The following is a 20,742-nucleotide window of genomic DNA, read 5'->3' as shown; positions in this document are numbered from 1 at the left end:
ATATGGCAACCCCTCAACGTGCGATAAAGAGTCACTCCAAGGTTTCTATCGGAGAACGTAGGATGAAAACGTGTATCAACCCATATGCATAGATTACCCCAATTTCACCTCGGGAATCCGTGAGTTGAGTGCCAAAACATACATGGTGTTAATCAATAGAACATCCCATTGTCACCACAGATATGCCATCGCAAGACATACATCAAGTGTTATGAAATCCAATACTCAATCCAACATAATGTAACCTCAAAGAGCAAGACTCAATTCACCATAAGAAGGTAGAGGGGGAAGAACACCATAAGATCCAAATATATTAACAAAGCTCGCGGTACATCAAGATCATGCCAAATCAAGAACATGAGAGAGAGAGATATATATATCAAACACATAGCTACTGGTACATACCCTCAGCCCTAAGGGTGAACTACTCCCTCCACGTCATGGAGGCCTCCGGGATGATGAAGATGGACTCCGGTGATGGTTTCCCCCTCTGGCAGGGTGCCGGAACCAGCTCCAGATTGGTTTTTCGTGGCTACAGAGGCTTGCGGCGGCAGAACTCCCGATCTACGTTTCTTTCCGGGGGTTTTGGGATTTATAGGAATTTTTGCATCGGTCTCACGTCAGCGGGGTTCCAGAGGGACCACAAGCTAGGGGGCGTGCCCTAGGGGGGCGCCCCCTACCCTTGTGGTTTCCTCGGGACTCTTCTGGCTCAACCCCGATGCTTCGTGGGCTTCTTCTGGTCCATAAAAATCACCTTAAATTTTCAGCTCGTTTGGACTCCGTTTGATATTCCTTTTCTATAGAACTCAAAAACAAGGAAAAAACAGAAACTGGCACTGGGTTCTGGGTTAATAAGTTAGTTCCAAAAATAATATAATGCATATAAAACATCCAAAATAGATAATATAATAACATGGAATAATCAAAAATTATAGATACATTGGAGACGTATTAGTGGCCATCATGGCTGCTAGAGAGGCTTGCGGGGGCGGAACTTCCGATTTAGGGTTCTTTCTGGGGGTTTTGGTATTTATAGGAATTTTTGGCGTCAGTCTCATGTCAAGGGGGTGCCCGAGGGGCCCACAAGCTGGGGGCGCGCCCCTAGGCTTGTGGCCTGCTTGGTCACTTCCTGGCCCAGCTCCGGTGCTTCGAGGGTCTCTTTTGGTCCACAAACTCATCATAAATTTTGAGCCCATTCCGAGAACTTCTATTTCTGCATAAAAAACGACACCACGGTAGTTCTGCTAAAAATAGTGTTAGTCCGGGTTAGTTCTAATCAAATCATACCAAAACCATATAAAATTGTTGTAAACATGGCATGAATACTTCATAAATTATAGATACATTGGAGACGTATCAACATCCCCAAGCTTAATTCCTGCTCGTCCTCGAGTAGGTAAATGATAAAAGAAATAATTTATGAAGTGTGAATTCTAGCATAGTATTTGATCAATGATAGTTCCAAACACTTTTTCTAGCATCATTATATATCATAAAGAGTAGCTCATCTCATAAAAATTCTAATGATCAAGTAACAAGCTATTCACATGTTAAAGTATAGACCATAAACTTTCTTGAAAACTAACAAACTATGTTCTCAGTCATCAAATAATTGCAGTTCATCTTATTTTCAAGAAGGGTCTATGTAAGAGCTTTGATTTAGCAAATTCCACATACTCAACTATCATATAGTCTTCCATGATTGCTAACACTCAAAGCATATTTTTAGAAGAAATAGCATCCATCAAACACAAAGAAAGATAGGGGCTTAATGTCTCACCTCCCAACTTATTTATCATATAGATAATTGTCAACAGTAATAATTCATGATCAAATATATTTGAATGGCCATATATGCTGGGATCTTTCCCCACCACATGGTACTTACCAACTAGAGAATAGTTGAGGTTGAAATGAGAAGGAATACTATTGACTCTTACATAGAAGTAAAAGATAGGCCCTTCACAGAGGGAAGCAGGGATTTGCAGAGGTGCCAGAGCTCGAAGCTTTTAAAATAGAGATGGATATAATTTTGAGAGGTATGCTTTGATTGTCAACATAACGACCGAGAGTTCCCAATATCTTCCATGCTAGACACATTATAGGTGGTTCCAAAACAAAAAGGTAAAGTTTTTACTCGCCCTCCACCAACAAACACAAGCCATGGCCAGCCGAATCCTGGGGTGCCCTCCATACCAACAATGATCTGGGGGAGTTTTGTTTCATTATTATATTTTGATTTTGATTTTGATCATCGGACTAGGCATCCCAATAAACAACCACTTTCTAGTGAATGACAAGCAAATAAACACTCATCGTGAGAATAACCGACCTAACATGGAAGATACTGACTGCCCCTATCGCTTCATGAGCGATTTGGGCATACAAAACAGATTATTATTTGAAGATTTAGAGTTTGGCACATGCAAATTTACTTGGAACAGTAAGTAAATACCGCATATAGGTAGGTATGGTGGACTCATATGGAATAATTTTGGGTGTAAGGAAGTGGATGCACAAGTAGTATTCCTGCTTAGTACATGTGAAGGCTAGCAAAAGATCCTAAGCAAGCACCACATGTTGGAGGATCCATAACAATATAACTTCTACAAATATACCCAAACATAACTCATTACGTTTTCTTCCTTGTCCAACTTCAACTAATTTGCTAAAGTTTGAAAATATTTAATGGGGCTCACAATCATAGAAGATGTCCAAGATAGTATATTTATATGTGGAACCTCTCTTCCTTCAATATTCTTTCATGAATTGTTTAAGTGACTAATGTTGTGTTTGCTAACTTTCAATAAATTTTACCACCTATACTTCTTATATGTGAAGTCATTACTCCCCATGGTATAAGCATATGAAGCATATATAATTTCAGAGTTATGATGTTCAATTCATTCAACCATTTACTCATAGGATATAAGTGAAGCACACGAGTAAATGACAAACTACTCCAAAAAGATATAAGTGAAGGTCAATGAGTAGTCAAATAATTAAGTAGCTATGTGAAGACTCTCTCTCATTTAAAAATTTCAGATCTAACTATTTTATTAAAAAAGCAAGCAAAACAAAATAAAATGGCATTCTAAAAAGAGCACACATCATGTGAAGAAGCAAAAACTTAGGCTCAACCGATACTAACCGATAATTCTTGATGAAGAAAGGTGGGATGCCTACCGGGGCATCCCCAAGCTTAGATGCTTCAGACTTCTAAATATTATCTTGGGATGCCTTGGGCATCCCCAAGCTTGAGTTTTTGTGTCTCCTTAATTCCTTTTATATCACGGTTTCCCTAAATCTTACATTGACTCTTTCTGATATTATGATAAATTGCAATTGCTTCAGTGACTGGGATCATAGTTTGTTAGTTTTAAATTAAGTTTCTGGTCATACTTTATCTTGTGAATGAATTATCACTTTAGCATAAAAGATTATATGACAATATATATTGATGTTCTAAAGATGGTCGTGATGCCTTCATGTCCGTATTTTATTTTATCGACACCTCTGTCTCTAAACATGTGGACATGATTATCGATTTTAGCTTTCACTTGAGGACAAGCGAGGTCTAAGCTTGGGGGAGTTGATACGTCCATTTTGCATCATGCTTTTATATTGATATTTATTGCATTATGGGATGTTATTACACATTATGGTACAATACTTATGCCTTTTCTCTCTTATTTTACAAGGTTTACATGAAGAGGGAGAATGCCGACAGCTGGAATTCTGGACCGGAAAGGAGCAAATCTGAGAGACCTATTCTGCGCAACTCCAAAAGTCTTGAAAAATTTTAGAAAATTATTTTGGAATATATTGAAAATATTGGGCGAAGAAATACGAGAGGGGGACCACCAGGTGGCCACAAGCCTGGGGAGGCGCCCTACCCCCTGGGCGCGCCACTATGGCTTGTGGGGGGCCTAGCAGGTCTCCGGTGCCCATATTCTGCTATATGATGTATTTTGACCTGGAAAAAGTCAGAAGGAAGCTTTCGGGACGAAGCGCCGCCGTCTCAAGGCGGAACCTAGGCAGAAGAAATCTAGGGCTTCGGTGGAGCTGTTCTACTGGGGAAACTCGCTTCCCGAAGGGGGGAAATCAAAGCCATTGTCATCACCAACAATCCTCTCATCAAGAGGGGGTCAATCTCCATCAACATCTTCACCAGCACCATCTCCTCTCAAACCCTAGTTCATCTCTTGTATCCGATCTTTGTCTCAAAACCTCAGATTGGTACATGTGGGTTGCTAGTAGTGTTGATTACTCCTTGTAGTTGATGCTAGTTGGTTTATTCGGTGGAAGATCATATGTTCAGATCCTTAATGATACCTATTACCCCTCTGATTATGAGCATGAATATGCTTTGTGAGTAGTTACGTTTGTTCCTGAAAACATGGGAGAAGTCTTGTTATAAGTAATCATGTGAATTTGGTATTCGTTCGATATTTTGATGAGATGTATGTTATCTTTCCTCTAGTGGTTGTTATGTGAAAGTCGACTACATGAAACTTCACCATTATTTGGGCCTAGGGGAAGGCATTGGGAAGTAATAAGTAGATGATGGGTTGCTAGAGTGACAGAAGCTTAAACCCTAGTTTATAAGTTGCTTCGTAAGGGGCTGATTTGGATCCACATGTTTCATGTTATGGTTAGATTTATCTTTATTCTTATTTTGTATTTGCGGATGCTTGCGAGAGGGGTTAATCATAAGTGGGAGGCTTGTCCAAGTAAGGGAAGCATCCAAGCACCGGTCCACCCACATATTAAATTATCAAAGTAACGAACGCAAATCATATGAGCATGATGAAAACTAGCTTGACAATAATTCCCATGAGTCCTCGGGAGCGCTTTGCTTTATATAAGAGTTTGTCCAGGCTTGTCCTTTGCTACAAAAAGGATTGGGCCACCTTGCTGCACTTTAGTTACACATGTTACTTGTTACCCGTCATGAATTATCTTATCACAAAACTATCTGTTACCAATAATTTTAGTGCTTGTAGAGAATACCTTGCTGAAAACCGCTTGTCATTTCCTTCTGCTCCTCGTTGGGTTCGACACTCTTACTTATTGAAAGGACTACGATAGATCCCCTATACTTGTGGGTCATCAATCCCCCTCGTGAACCTTATAGGCCTTAGATTGCCTTATGATCCGTCGTGTGTCGGTTTGGTTGTCAGGGAGCTCTTTTCGGAGCAGGTACGCGAGGAGCGGCTCGGTCCATGACGCGATTACTGCCATGACTTCATGTGCAGATGCAGTTTCATGGACTGCTGAGCCGCCTATTATGCCTTCATCGTCTTCGGGCGGGGCATGCTGCCCGACGTCGCTTGACTCCAACGCCCCTTTGTCATCTAGCCAGACTACGGATGGCTTGAAAAGCCGCTCGAGGAAGGTGTTTTCCGGGACCTTATCCCGCTTAGCACCCATTCGGGCAAGGATGTTTGCAGCCTAGTTGCTTTCGCGGGGTATGTGCTGGAATTCCAGCCACTTCAACCTGGCCAAGATCTTTATTATGGCGTTCTAGTAAGCTGCCATATTAGGATCTTTGGCATCGAAATCACTATTGACTTGCGAGATGGCAAGGTTGGAATGACCTCGGACCTCTAGGTGTTTAACACCCACGGAGACTGTTATCCGGACTCCGTGTAAGAGGGCTTCGTATTCTGCTGCATTGTTGGAGTCTGTGCACATGATTTGTAGCACATACCGAATATTGTCTCCTGTGGGCAATGTGAGCACGATGTACGCCAGCCCGTAGGCCAGTGAGCATTTTAGAACCATCGAAATACATGGTCCAGTGCGAGTAGGTGTTGTATTCCCATGGGAGCTCGGCCTCCATCCATTCGGCCAGAAAATCAGCCAGCACCTGGGGTTTAATGGCCCAGCGTGGGTTGTAAGTGATTTTGAAAGATAGGAGATCTATGGCCCACTTGGCTATACGCCCCGTTGCATCCCTATTATTGATTATGTCACTTAACGGGATGTCAGATGCAACGTTCACCGAACACTCGTGGAAGTAGTGCTGAAGTTTTCGTGAAGCCATAAAGATGGCGTATGCTATCTTTTGGTAGTGAGGGTATCATGACTTGCACGGGGTTAAGACCTCGGAGACATAATAGACGGGTCTCTGGACCTGGAATTTGTGGCCCTCCATGTCTCTCTCGACCATGAGAACTGCGCTCACCACCTAACTTGTGGACGAGATGTACAATATCATCGTTTCATATACACCTGGTGCTGCTAGGATGGGGTTGGTGGAGAGGAGGGCTTTAATGTCTTCCAAGGTTTCCACGGCCTCCTTGGTCTATTTGAATGTTTTTGCCTATTTTAATAGCCCGTACAGGGGCAGGGCCTTCTCACTGAGTTGTGATACGAAGCCACACAGCTTGCTAACTTTTGTACATGCTTGAGCTCTGTTGGTATCTCCAAATGGTTCAGAACTCAAATTTTGGCCGGATTGGCCTCGATTCCTTGGCTGGATACAATGAGGCAAGTTTGCCAGTCGGGACTCCGAAGACACATCCTTATCCAGCTAAAGGATTTTTTTTCTTTTTCCATTGATCATTATTCTATTAATTCTGACCTCCGTACTTCGATCGAGATATTGGACATAGAATGTCACTCTTTAAAAAGGAAAAAAGGAGTAATCAGCTGTGACACGAAAAAAAAATGAATCCTTTTGTAGCTCATCATTTATTGGAAAAGATAGAAAAGGACTCTTTAGAAAGGAAAAGAGGAGTAATCAGCTGTGACACAAAAAAACGAATCCTTTTGTAGCTCATCATTTATTGGCAAAGATAGAAAAGTCAATATGAAGGAGGAGAAAGAGACAATAGTAACCTGGTCCCAGGCATCTAGCATTCTACCCACAATGGTTGGCCATACAATCGTGATTCATCCCGTAGGCTAGCGAATGTATCCCGAAGGTTGTCCACCAATTGTCCGACGTGTTTGATTTTGACAACCACATTGTCGATGTAGGTCTCGACAGTCTTCCCGATGTGTTTCTTCAAGCATGTTTGAATCATGCGTTGGTATGTGGCATCGGTGTTCTTTAGTCTGAAGGGCATCATGTTGAAGCAGAACACCCCGTAGGGTGTGATGAAGGCGGTAGCTGCCTGGTCGGATTCCTGCATCTTTATTTGATGGTATCCTGAATAGGCATCCAGGAAGCATAATGCATCATGGCTTGTCGTGGCATCTACAATCTGATCAATGCGGGGTAGGGGAAGGGGTCTTTGGGGAAGGCTTTATTTAGGTCTTTGAAATCGATGCACAACTGCCAGGACCTAACCTTCTTTAGTACCATGACCAAATTGGCAAGCCACTCGGGGTGTTTTATATCTCGGATGAACCCGGCCTCTAGTAGTTTAGCCAGCTCCTCGCCCATTGCTTGACGCTTGGGCTCAGAAAAATGTCGAAGTGTTTGCCTTACTGGCTTATAGCCTTTTAGTATGTTCAAGCTGCGCTCTACGAGCCTGCGGGATATCCCTGGCATCTCAGAAGGGTGCCAGGCGAATATGTCCCAACTCTCCATAAGGAAAGTGCACAAGGCCTCTACAATTTTTGGATCCAGGTTTGCCCCTATGGACGTCATTTTAGTGGGATCCATTGGGTGCACCTAAAATTTTACTATTTTGTTGGCTGGTTTGAATGAAGTAAAATTTGGTCGCTTGTCGAGGATGACATTCTCCCAGTCAACTTTGGTGCGCAACGCGGTTAGTTCTTTGGCCGCGAAGGCTTCGGACAGGGTCTCGAGGGTGAGTGATGTCGTCTTGTTCTTGGCTTTAAGTGCTCTGTCGGGGTCGCTCGAGATGGTGATGATCCCTTTTGAGCCAAGCATTTTAAGCTTCATGTAGCCATAATGCGGCACCACCTGGAATTTAGAGAAGGCGTCCTATCCGAGGAGGGGATGGTTTCCACTCTTGAAAGGTGTGATATGGAATGTGATCTCCTTTGAGCAGTAATTATCCAGCATTCTGAAGACCATGTCCATGTTTATTTTTTTACTGCAGGGTGCTTCTTGCCTAGGGACTATACCTTTAAAGGTGGTGCAGCTCTGTTCTATGCACGATTTATCGATGCACATCCTATCCAGAGTATCTATGTATATTAGATTTAGGTTGTTCCCTCTGTCCATAAGGACCTTCTGAAGCTGGCAGCTGCCTACAATCGGGTTGAGGACCAGATCAGCAGGGCACCTGTTTGGGGTTGACTTTGGCTGATCGTTATGATCGAAGGTGATCGATGTGTCTATCCATGCACCTCGGGCCGGCACCTGCCGAACAGAATTGATTTATCACAGGGCCCGTTTGTGCTGGTTGTTGGATGCTAATAACCCACAAGTATAGGGGATCACAATAGTTTTCGAGGGTTGAGTATTCAACCCAAATCTATTGATTCGACACAAGGGGAGCCAAAGAATATTTGCAAGTATTAGCAGCTGAGGTGTCAATTCACCAACACCTGGAGATTAATTATCTGCAGCAAAGTTAACAGTAGCATAGTAGTTTGATAGTAGTAGCAACAGTAATAGTAATGGTAATAGTGATAGCAATGATTTTGTATCAAGTGCAATAGTAACAGTAGCAGTAGTAACTTAGGAAGAACAATATGAGAGAAATTCATGGGCATTGGATCGGTGAATTCGTTGGACGATATTCATCATATAACAGTCATAACCTAGGGCGATACAGCACTAGCTCCAGTTCATAAATATAATGTAGGCATGTATTCTGTAAATAGTCACACGTGCTTTATGGAAAGAACTTGCATCACATCTTTTGTCCTACCCTCCCGTGGCAGCGGGGTTGTCGTGGTTTTGGCACTGCAGATGTCCTTAGTGTGAGGACTTAGTCATGAGGCCAATGCATCTAACTAGTAGCGTGAGAGGGGTTGAGCGGTATGAGAGACGCGAATTTTTACCCAGGTCCGGCCCCTCACAGTGGAGGTAAAAGCCTACATCCTGCTTGATTGATATTGATCATCATGATGATCTCGGTTACAAGGGCGAGGTTTCGCTACCTCTATCTCGAGAGCATCTACTTTAACATTGTCTAAGACTTGTCTATTGAGACGTCTAAAAAACATGACCCTCTTGGGGCACCTCGCCCCTCCTTATATAAGTTGATGGGGCGGGTTACATGTAGAGTCCAACTCGGATTAAGACTTAAACTATTCTAACTTCTCACCGTGGGCTTCTTAACCCCAGGCGACTCATCTCTGAGACTCATCTCCGTGACTCCATGCATCTGTTGGGTCACAATCTATCTGTCGGGTCATAACTGTCTGCCAGTTAGAGACTGTCTGCCAGCTTACAACTATCTGCCGGGTTAAAGACTGTCTGCCGGGTCTCACCAGCCTAGTCTCACCTGCCGGGTGTCACCAGCCGGGTCTCATCAGCCGGGTATCTGAGATGACTTAACGTTAGGGTGACTTAAACCCAGAGATGAGCTAAGCCTTAGGCCGGCTTATCCTTATGAGCCGGGTCTTAGTTCTAGGGAATATCCCCAACATTAGCCCCCAGTTTAGCCTTGAATTTATTCATGCTAAAGTCTTAAAATAAGAATATGTAAAGGGACCGGCTCACTCAAAAAATACTAGTTGACCAGCTCTTGAAAATTCTGAATCTCTATCCTATCAATAAACTGGCGTTGGCTCCTTGGAGAAAAATAACCCTTATTATCTTCAACTGCCTTGACTTGATAAAATTCGTCTAACGTTGTGCCAACTTTCAATGCTTCAGACTTCGATAAAAAAATCCGTATGATGTTAAGTTGTCTAAATAGCTTAGAGCAAATAATCTTTGCAAATTTCTCCATCAAAAAATATGAGACCTAGTTTACTCAACACTGAATTTTTTTGAAGGTGTTCTCCTTCACCTGTAGCCCCCAAGTCTTGGGTAGAACAAAGTGATAGCTTAAGACTTGCTTCAATATAAATACTGCAATCTTGAAGAAATTTGGGTTGTTCATCTCAGTCACTAGTCATAAACTGAATATTTTTTACCTCACATGTGTAGCCCCCAAGTGTCTGGTTATCTTGCCTGCAGCAATCAGGGACTTATAACAGTCTTATGCTTATAAACCTTCAGCTAGTGTAGCCCCAAGGGTCGGGTCATTATGCAATAATGAGCAGGGACTATTGCAGATCAGATTATAGACTTGAGGAGCAATGTGTAGGCCCCAAGTAACAGTTCAATATGATAATACTAGGCTCGGACTCATCTTTCTAAGATAACCGGGTCCGTTCACAATGTGATGATTTGAAAAGAAACTTGCATTAGCCCCCAAGTACCATGTTACATGCTTGCAGTGACATGGGACTTGCATACTTGATATAACCTTGATCTAAATAATGTAGCCCCCAAGCGCCGGGTCGTATGCCTGCTGCGACTTGGGACTATTCTTTCCATTGTAGAATAAATCATATCCTCTATCTGGATGATATTGATGAATGCTCTGCATATCAATATTGAACCTTGCTCTCTGTTGTGAGCTGGTATTCTAGAATGAAGAAATAATAACCATTACTCTGGAGTGGCTTTGAAAACCTCAATCGTAATACTGGTTATTGATAACCATAAAAAATCTAGCCATTTTGGCTATTAAAGATTTGAATAATATAACCTGGTTTGAAAATCGGTTCCTGCAATATAAACCAGTATATCCGTGCATATATGATGCATGTTATGATGATGCAATGTATGATGATGTATGTTCATGATAACATAGTATAAAAAATGTCGGCTTTCGAAGCTCGAGTCTTACTTCAATGAAACTAGCATGATATCCATTGGTTTATCCTCGCTTTCTGTAAGCTGGCTCTCACATGACCCAATTGATGTTTTAACCTGGATAAGTTCAGGGTCCATATGGATTGACTTAGCGAGAGTACATAGGGTCGGAGTAGCATCTTGCAAACAGGCAGGTTTAACCAAGTTTCAATGAAGCTGGCTTAATAGCCTTGGTTTATCCTTGCTATCCGTAAGCTGGCCCTCACATGACCCAATCGATGTTTTAACCTGGATAAGTGATACGTCCATTTTGCATCATGTTTACCTACTATTATTTATGATGTATTTATCCATAATAATCTTTTTTTGGAGTAATTCCAATGCCTTTTCTCTCATAATATGCAAGGTACACACAAAGAGGGAGAATTCCGGCAGCTCGAAATCTGGACCTGAAAGAGCTATGTCGGGCCACCTATTCTGCACAACTCCGAATAAGCTGAAACTTCACGAGGATTGTTATGGAATAAATGAGAAATATTGGATCCAATAAGTATCAGAGGGGGCCCACCAGGTGGGCACAACTCACCTGGGCGCGCTAGGGAGCCCAGGCGCGCCAGGGAGGGTTGTGCTCCCCTCGGCCCACCTCTGGTGCCCATCTTATGGTATATAAGTCATTTTAACCTAGAAAAATAAGGAGAGGACTTTCGGGATGGAGCGCCTCCATCTCGAGGTGGAACTTGGGCAGGAGCACTTTTGCCCTCCGGCGGAGCAATTCCGCCGGGGGAACTTCCCTCCCGGAGGAGGAAATCATCATCATCATCATCATCACCAACAACTCTTCCATCTTGGGGAGGGAAATCTCCATCAACATCTTCAACAACACCATCTCCTCTCAAACCCTAGTTCATCTCTTGTGTTCAATCTTGGTACCGGAACTATAGATTGGTGCTTGTGGGTGACTAGTAGTGTTGATTACACCTTGTAGTTGATTACTATATGGTTTACTTGGTGGAAGATTATATGTCCAGATCCATTATGCTATTTAATAACCCTCTGATCTTGAGCATGTTTATCACTTGTGAGTAGTTACTTTTGTTCTTGAGGTAACGGGAGAAATCATGTTGCAAGTAATCATGTGAACTTGATATGTGTTCAATATTTAGATAGTATGTATGTTGTGATTCCCTTAGTGGTGTCATGTGAACGTCGACTACATGACACTTAACCATATTTGGGCCTAAGGGAATGCATTGTGGAGTAGTAATTAGATGATGGGTTGCTGTCACGACCGGTTTTCCAATAAAATACTTATTGAGAAACCGATCGTTTTAGTCCAGTATGAGGAAAAAATTTCCTGACTGGTAGACAAAATCTTGATACAATAAGCCAGTAGCATCAAATATATTACAGGGTCGAGCTGGGGTGCTCAACAATTTATTACAAGCGCGCCAATAATTATACATAATGGCGGATATGACACAATGGTGTGGGGTGGCTTACTACTGACTCGAGATAAAAGTGGTGGTGGAATATCACAGTGGAGTGGATAACATGACTCCTAAACTGGTAGCTCATCGAGCGTCGAGGTGAGGCTCGATGAATTTATTTGGGTAGCGGAAGCGGATATAACACAGTGACCAAAACCAGGGTCGCGGAGACTGACTGGGACTCCTCTAGGCGTCGGACTCGCTACCAAACTCTTCATCCATGAGATCACCTTCGTCAGCATCTGGCCAAATCAACAAGCCAGGTGAGTATTTGAAAGTACTCGCAAGACAGTTCAGACTTAAGATATAACAAATGCATGCATGTATGCGTCATGAGCAATAATTAACTCGCACGACATTATTTAGTAATAAGAAAGTCAGACGGTAGTAAAATAACTGAAAACCGATCGGGTGTCTGAAGAGACGCCACGAAGGGTGAAAAAAAAAGTAAATCATGCCGCAGTCGGGCGTCTAAGCGACGCCACATAAAGGGCTTATATTCAAAAGTAAAGGACATGCATGCCACAGTCAGACGTCGGAGCGACATCACAGAAAGGGCTTATATCAAAAATAAATAACAAGCGTGCCACAGTCGGACGTCTGAGCGACATCACAGAAAGGGCTTATATCAAAAGTAAATAACAAGCAGGCCACAGTCGAACGTCTGAGCGACATCGCCGAAAGGGCTTATATCCAAAGTAAATAACAAATATGCCACAGTCGGACGTTTGAGCGACATCGCAGAAAGGGCTTATATCAAAAGCAAATAACAAGCGTGCCACAGTCGGACGTCTGAGCGACATCGCAGAAAGGGCTTAAATTCATTATTAAACTCACAAAGTAGAATACTCATGAGAAATATTCAACACATAGTAATAAACGGTTAGTCCATCCACAGGAATAAACATTTAACCGGACTTTAACACTCATGTGGTACACCGGAATTTTTGTCATCGAGACTGACACTTGACAGAATAAGATGAACACAGTACTTGGACAAGGATAAGATAATTCAATGATTTTTGACTCTGCAGAGTTTGTACTAAAATGTCCACAGCCAACGGATTTCCGTAGTCACGAAGGACTAGTTCCATCTATGGTATTTCGGAAGAAAACACATCTAACTGGTACACACCCATTCCACCTCACGATGCCAGGAATCACCCTAGACAACGTTCAAGAAAAACTTTGAGACGGGGAGATCACAATCTCGAATAGCATGGGATCAAATTTGTATACGCGCGCTCTAAGGGGTGCCCCTCTCTCGGTCCCAACCGGAAACACCCATGCCCCCTGACCAGATGACTGGCTTTAATCTAGGGCCATGGAACCATCATCACGGCCTCTCGATTTGGTGTGTACCAGGAAAATGGTTTGCAGCTTACTAAGCCATATCCCTTGCGGAAAACATGTGGTAGTACAGGAAGGGAAAGCGGATGGAAACTGGACTAGATCATTTGACACTTGAGTCAAATATTCTGGCATAAGACTGGCATGCTACAACACTGCCATCTTACCCATCCTCATGCCATCACATGGCCATGCAATCTCATATTCAACAACTCATGGATTTTCGAAACTCACTTGCCTCATCTATGCATGTAATATGACATTCATCGAGATGTTGATAAACATGCCATGAAACTACTCATTGCAAACAATGCCAAGACACTCATCATATCAAAGGTTCAAACATGCTTGCCTGGTTCGGAGTAGTCGGAGCCTAGCTCGGTGAAGTTCGCGGCTCCGTCACCTCCTTCGGTATCTACGGTATACAGAAATACACGCACTATCGTAAATACCGTGAGGTGCACAAAAGTATTCCAAATTTTTTTCAAATAAATCTGATAAAAAACTAGATAAAATTTTAAAGAGGACAGAAAAAGAATCACTCAAAAATCCTTTTCTGTTTAAAACTTATAAGGGTTTTAATCCAGGGACCTTTCTGTAATGAAACAGAAACTTCCCAGGGGGCTGAACAGAAAAGTCCAGAAAACGATTCGGATTAGAAAGCGTATTTGCCAGAGTACGCTTTCCGAAAACGGTTTGTTTAAAAAGAAATGAGAGACTGACAGGCGGGTCCCTCCTGTCAGGTTTGAAAATTCAAACGAGGAGACGGAGCTCGTCGGCGCCCGAGAGCTGCGGTGGTCGCCGGCGGCGATCCACGGCGAGGCAGGAGGATCGGGTGGTACCTCTGTGCTCAGTGCGTCCTTCTGCGTCGGAGGGCAGTGGTGGTGGTCGCCAGCGAGCACTACGTCGAAGGCGGCCCTTGCTCCGGTGGACGGCGGCTCGGGTGGAGATGTATCTTGCCGGGGAGTGTTGCGGAGACCAAATTGAAGCTGGGGTTAGCTCTCTGGGTGCTCGAGGAGATTTCTGACGAGGTTTGGGCACCGGGGACGGCCTCACTGGAGTGAATCGAGGTGGTGGCCGAGGCGGAACGGAGCGGCCGGAGTCGGGGGAGGAGACCTCCTCGAGGTCCTCCTAGTGGCCTGGCGGGGTGTTGGTGAGTAGCAGAGGTGGTGTGTGCTCGAGGGCGAGCTCGGGGCCCCTTTGTATAGGCGGTCCGAGGCGGTGCCCGTGAACAGAGTTCTCCGGCGATGGTTATGGCGGCGCATTGATTGGTCGGGGAGATTAGGAGGTTGATCATCGACGTGGAGGTCCACGGGCTCCGTTTAGCATCTAGCCTTGGCTGGATTTGGCGTGCTGGGTGGTTTCGGCAGAACGGGACGGCGCGGGCCCGTCGGCGGCAGAGGGTGTGCCCTATGCTTGCCGGGCCACGGCCACGGTGCTGCGGGGGTGTGCTGGCATGCATGAGCCACGCGGAGAGCTAGGGAGAGTTGGGCGGCGCTGGACGGCGTAGCAAGCTGGCTCAGGCCCTCGCTGGCCGCAACGGGTGGCTCGGCCTCCGCAGAAGCTGCCAACGCCGGTGATGCTTGCTGCCACCGACGCTTGCACCCATCCAAGGGAGCGTGCGGGGTTCTGGCCAGGGAGGAGAGGCCGTGCGCAACGCGCCAGGGCGCACAGTTGATAGGTGACAACTCTCTGACGAGGAAACGACACTGAACTTCTCTAAACTTTCTGAATTTCTCTGAAAGTGCATAGTAATAGTGCTGGCCAGGTGTTCGACAGAATGGTTTTGGTATGTGAGAGGTTCTCCTTGAGCTGATCTTTGGTGGGGTGGCCTCTCATTGCATCTGGGGGCTGCCTGAATTTTGGTGGAATTTTTGGAGAAGAGGAGATATGAATTTCACCAAATTTGACAAATCTGGTCCAAACTTGCAGAGACTGAAATTTGAAAAATTTGAAAAGAAGAAGAGTGAATCTTGATGGTTCTAGGTTGTGGTTACCAAGGACCATACAGAGGAGTTGGTTTGAGGTCAAAACTCAAAGGCATTTAGGTACTTGCTTTGCAAATCACCTAGGTTCAAAATAATGGACAGAATTGTTTTGGGAAAAAAATAAATGAAATAAAATCAAAAAATGAGTTGGACTTGTTGGGACAGAATATATGGGTTGCCCCAAAGTGGAAGGAGGGTTTTTTGGGAGGTTTTACCATATGAGGCATGGTAAAATCATGAGTGGTTTCAACAAAAGAGAAGTTCCAAAATTACTAGGGTTTTCTTTTTTAAAAGAAAATAAATCCCAAGAATAAATTTGAGAAGGGGTCAAACAGAAGAAAGGTTTTTAATAACCAAACACCAGGGTTGAATAAGATACCAAAATAAAATCCTTGCAAAAGGGGAAAAAGTTTTGAGAGAGAGATTTTTTTGGAAGGGTTCAAATGACCTTCTTCAAAATCAATAAAGTTTTTGAAGAAAACCAACAAAATTTTTGGAGTGTCACAACACCTACCCCCTTAGGAAATTTCTCGTCCCCGAGATTTCAGCTGATCCTCAAACAAGTGTGGATGCTCTGTCCGAAGAACATCCTCTCTTTCCCAAGTGGCTTCACTCTCGCTGTGATTGCTCCACTGAACTCTGAAAAACTTGATGGTTTTCTGTCGGGTCCTTCTTTCAGACTCCTCCAATATTTTTACTGGATGTTCCCGATATGTGAGGTCTGGTTGCACGTCGATGTTTTCATGGGATACTTGCTTTTCTGGGTTGCTTACGCACTTCCTTAATTACGAGACGTGGAACACATTGTGGATATCGGATAATTCTTCGGGTAAGTCTAGCTGGTAGGCTACCATGCCTCTTTGTGCCACGATACAGAATGGACCGATGAATCTTGGTGCTAGCTTTCCCTTGATCTTGAATCGTTGCAGGCCCCTCATAGGAGATACTCGTAGATACACAAACTCACCGGGTTCAAAACTGATTCCACGATGTTTCTGATCGTAATAACTCTTCTGTCAGCTTTGAGCTGTCTTGAGTCGGTCCCTGATTAGCTTGACCTTTTCCTCGGCTTCTTTGAGCATGTCTGGGCCGAAGATACGGCTATCTCCGGTCTCTGACCAATTTAGCGGGGTACGACATCTCCGTCCGTACAAGGCTTCAAATGGTGCCATTTGCAGGTTGGCCTGGTAACTGTTGTTGTATGCGAACTCTGCGTATGGCAAACTTTCCTCCCAACTGGTTCCATAAGTGAGGACACATGCTCTTAGCATGTCTTCTAGAATTTGATTTACGCGCTCAGTTTGTCCATCGATCTGGGGATGGTATGCTGTATTGAAAGCTAGTTGGGTTCCCAGAGCCTGTTGCAGGTGATCCCAAAATCTGGAGATGAATTGTGTGCCCCTGTCAGATATTATAGTCTTTGGAATTCCATGCAGGCAGACGATATGAGATAGATAAAGCCTGGCAAGCTTCTGAGTGGTGTGGGTTGTCTTCATGGGGATGAAGTGTGCTACTTTAGTCAGTCTATCTGTGATGACCCATATGGCATCATTTCCGTGTCGTGACCGAGGTAGCCCAACAATAAAATCCATTCCAATTTCATCCCATTTCCACTCGGGTATCTTATTTGGTTGTAATAGTCCTGCTGGTTTCTGGTGCTCGGCCTTGATGCGTTGACATGAGTCACAACATGCGATGAACGTGGCTATGTCCCTTTTCATACCGTGCCACCAAAATGTTTCCTGAAGATCCTTGTACATTTTTGTTCCTCCTGGATGGATCGAATACGGAGCGGTGTGGCCTTCAGCTAAAATTTTTTGTTTAAGGTCCTTAATATTTGGTATGCAAAGTCTATCTCCGTACCACAATATTCCCTGCTCATCGATAACAAATTCTGAGGCCTTGCCCAAACTCACTTTCCGTTTTATGCCTTCAATGTTGGGGTGTCCAGGCTGAGCCTCTTTTACCTTTTCAATCAGGGTAGGCTGTATTTCTAAATTTGACACACTGCCTTCGGTGACCACCATCAAGTTGAGTTTAGCAAACTCCTGCTGAAATTCAGGTCTCAGGTTTGGTAGGTTGTCATTGTTCGGATTGGGGTTCCGACTTAGAGCATCTGCCACTACATTCGCTTTTCCTGGATGATAGTGGATTCCAACATCATAATCCTTTACTAATTCCAACCAGCGTCGTTGCCGTAAATTGAGCTCTGGTTGTGTGAAAATATACTTGAGACTTTTATGGTTCGTGTATATTTCACAACGATTTCCAAGTAAAAAGTGTCTCCATTCCTTGAGTGCATGAATAACTGCTGCTAACTCCAGGTCATGAGTAGGATAATTTTCCTCATGTTTGCGAAGTTGTCTGGAAACATACGTGACTACCTTGCCTTCTTGCATCAATACGCATCCGAGGCCCTTCCGGGATGCGTCACAATACACCTCAAAATTCTTGTGTATGTCTGGCACAATTAATACTGGTGCTGTCGTTAATTTCCTTTTTAGTTCTTGGAAACTTTTCTCGCAAGCTTCCGTCCATTCAAACTTCTTGTCTTTCTTGAGTAGCTGCGTCATTGGCTTTGCTATAGTGGAAAATCCTTCAATAAATCTTCGGTAGTAACCTACCATTCCCAAGAAACTTCGTACATCCGTTACGCTGGCTGGTGATTTCCAGCCAAGTACGGCCTTGAATTTTTCCGGGTCTACGGCAATACCTTCTTGGGTCAATACGTGGCCCAGAAAACCTACTTGCCTTAGCCAAAATTCACACTTGCTGAACTTGGCGTACAATTGATGTTTCCTGAGTTCTCCTAGTACAATTCAGAGATGTTCAGCGTGCTCTTCTGGTGTCTTGGAGTATATCAGAATATCGTCGATAAATACCACAACAAACTTGTCCATATATTTCATAAATACTTTGTTCATGAGGTGAAAAAAATATGCGGGGGCGTTCGTGAGTCCAAATGGCATTACTGTGAACTCATACAGTCTGTATCTGGAGATGAAGGCTGTCTTGGGGATATCTTCTGTTCGTACTTTTAATTGATGGTATCCCGACCTTAAGTCAATTTTTGAGAATACTTTGGCCTGAGCGAGCTGATCAAATAAATCATTTATCCGTGGCATCGGATATTTGTTCTTGATTGTGACCATGTTAAGTGCTCGATAGTCTATACACAATCTCAGCGTTCCATCCTTCTTTTTGGCAAATAAAATTGGTGAGCCCCAAGGTAAGGAGCTGGCTCGTATATATCCTTTGTCCAGTAATTCTTTTATTTGCTTCTTCAATTCCACCAACTCGGACGGTGCCATTCTGTATGGTTTCTTGTATATGGGGGTGGTTCCGGGTGCTAGCTCAATGCTGAATTCTATCTCTCGGTCTGGTGGCATGCCTGGTAGTTCTTCGGGAAATACGTCTGGAAATTCACACACTACTGGAACTTTGCTTAATTCAGAAATATCCACTTTGTTCAATCTCGGTTGCCGGGATATTTTTCTCTCTTTGGCTGAAACTTTTATTGTCTTCCCATGGTGGTGGGTGAGAATTACGGTTCTGTTGAAGCAGTCAATAAAACCTTTGTTGGTGGTTAACCAATCCATCCCTAAGATGACATCCAGTCCTTTATTTTCCAACACAATAAGGTTGGCGTGGAACTTCAATCCTTCAAACTCAATAATCACACCTTGGCAGTAACTTTGAGTAACTTGCTTAATCCCAGGGGACTTGACGATCATTGATTTTTTCAAAGGAAGCATCAAAAAATTATTTTGCAAAGCAAAACTTTTCGAAATGAATGAGTGAGAAGCCCCAGAATCAAACAAAACCATGGCAGGTATTGTGTTGGCAGGGAACGTACCGAGTATGATATCTGGGGCATTATGTGCTTCCTCTTTAGTCACGTGGTTCAGATGACCCTTCATGTGGTTGTTATTGGGGTTGGAATTGTTGCGCTTGGGCGCTGAATTATTGCCACCGTTGTTCGGCTTTGGGGTCGAGTTCCTTGGCTTGGGGCACTGCTTGGCATAGTGCCCTTCTTCTCCACAAGCATAGCAAGTAACGCCTGGGCGATATGTGAACTCCTTGTCCCTTGCATGGAAATTCTTGACTGGGCGTTAGACGTTGGTCGTGGGTTTGTGTGTCCCACCTTTCTGAAAATCTGTCTTGCTTCGGTGGTTGCGAGCAAGATTTGTCTGGTCCCTTTTTTGCTTGCGGAAATCCTCCAAGCTGCGTCTCTCATTTTCCAAGGTAATGGCCTTATCCACCAGCGTTTTAAAATCTGGGAAGGTGTGCACAACCAGCTGGCACTTGAGCGCGGGCGCCAGACCGTCTAGGAATTTTTCCATCTTCTTGCTTTCAGTCATACGCTCCTCGTTGGCGTAGCGAGACAACAGAGTAAACTGACTGTTGTATTCTGACACCATCATGGTCCTTTGCTTGAAGTCATCGAATTCTCTCTTTTTGATCTTCATAAGACTTTTAGGAATATGCGCCCCACGAAAACCTTCTTTTAAATCCTCCCAGGTTATATTATTTTCGTTGGGGTGCATGTGTAGGAAATTTTCCCACCACGATGCAGCTGCTCCACTGAGATAGTGCGGTGCATATAGTACTTTCTCAAGGTCTGAACATTGTGCAATAATTAATTTTCTTTCCATGTCTCAAAGCCAGTCCTCGGCCTTAAGAGGTTTGTCAGTATGAGATAATGTTTGGGGACGCATCTTCTGTAACTCAGATAACTTGGATTGCTGTTGATACTGTCCACGGTGATTTCCCATATTGATGACTTGGTTCATCATTTCCTGATGTTGTTGCTGACTTTGCTCATAAAGACGGCACATTTGGGAAAGTGTTGTTTCACTGTCCTGTTGACTTGACTGCCCCTGTGTGAAATTGTTACTTGGTTGTGTGTCATAATTTTCCTCTCGTGCAGTTGGCATGGAGCGCGTCCAAGGACGAGACATTTTTCACTCTGGGGATATATTTTGTGAAACTCATAAGAAAGGGGAAAGAGTCGAAAAATCAATAAATGCACAAAGACGGGGAAAAATTTTAAATGCTCCAGGATTTTGAAAATAAAAATCATTTGCGCACGGAGAAGGACTACTCATTACATATCTTACAAGCAAGCATGTTGTTGTTGTCAGCCATCTACAAAAGTAGGCAAAAATTTTGAGTG

This window comes from Triticum dicoccoides, chromosome 5B (genome assembly GCF_002162155.2).
Source record: "Triticum dicoccoides isolate Atlit2015 ecotype Zavitan chromosome 5B, WEW_v2.0, whole genome shotgun sequence".
Classification (NCBI taxonomy): domain Eukaryota; kingdom Viridiplantae; phylum Streptophyta; class Magnoliopsida; order Poales; family Poaceae; genus Triticum; species Triticum dicoccoides.
This window is presented reverse-complemented; position numbering follows the sequence as displayed.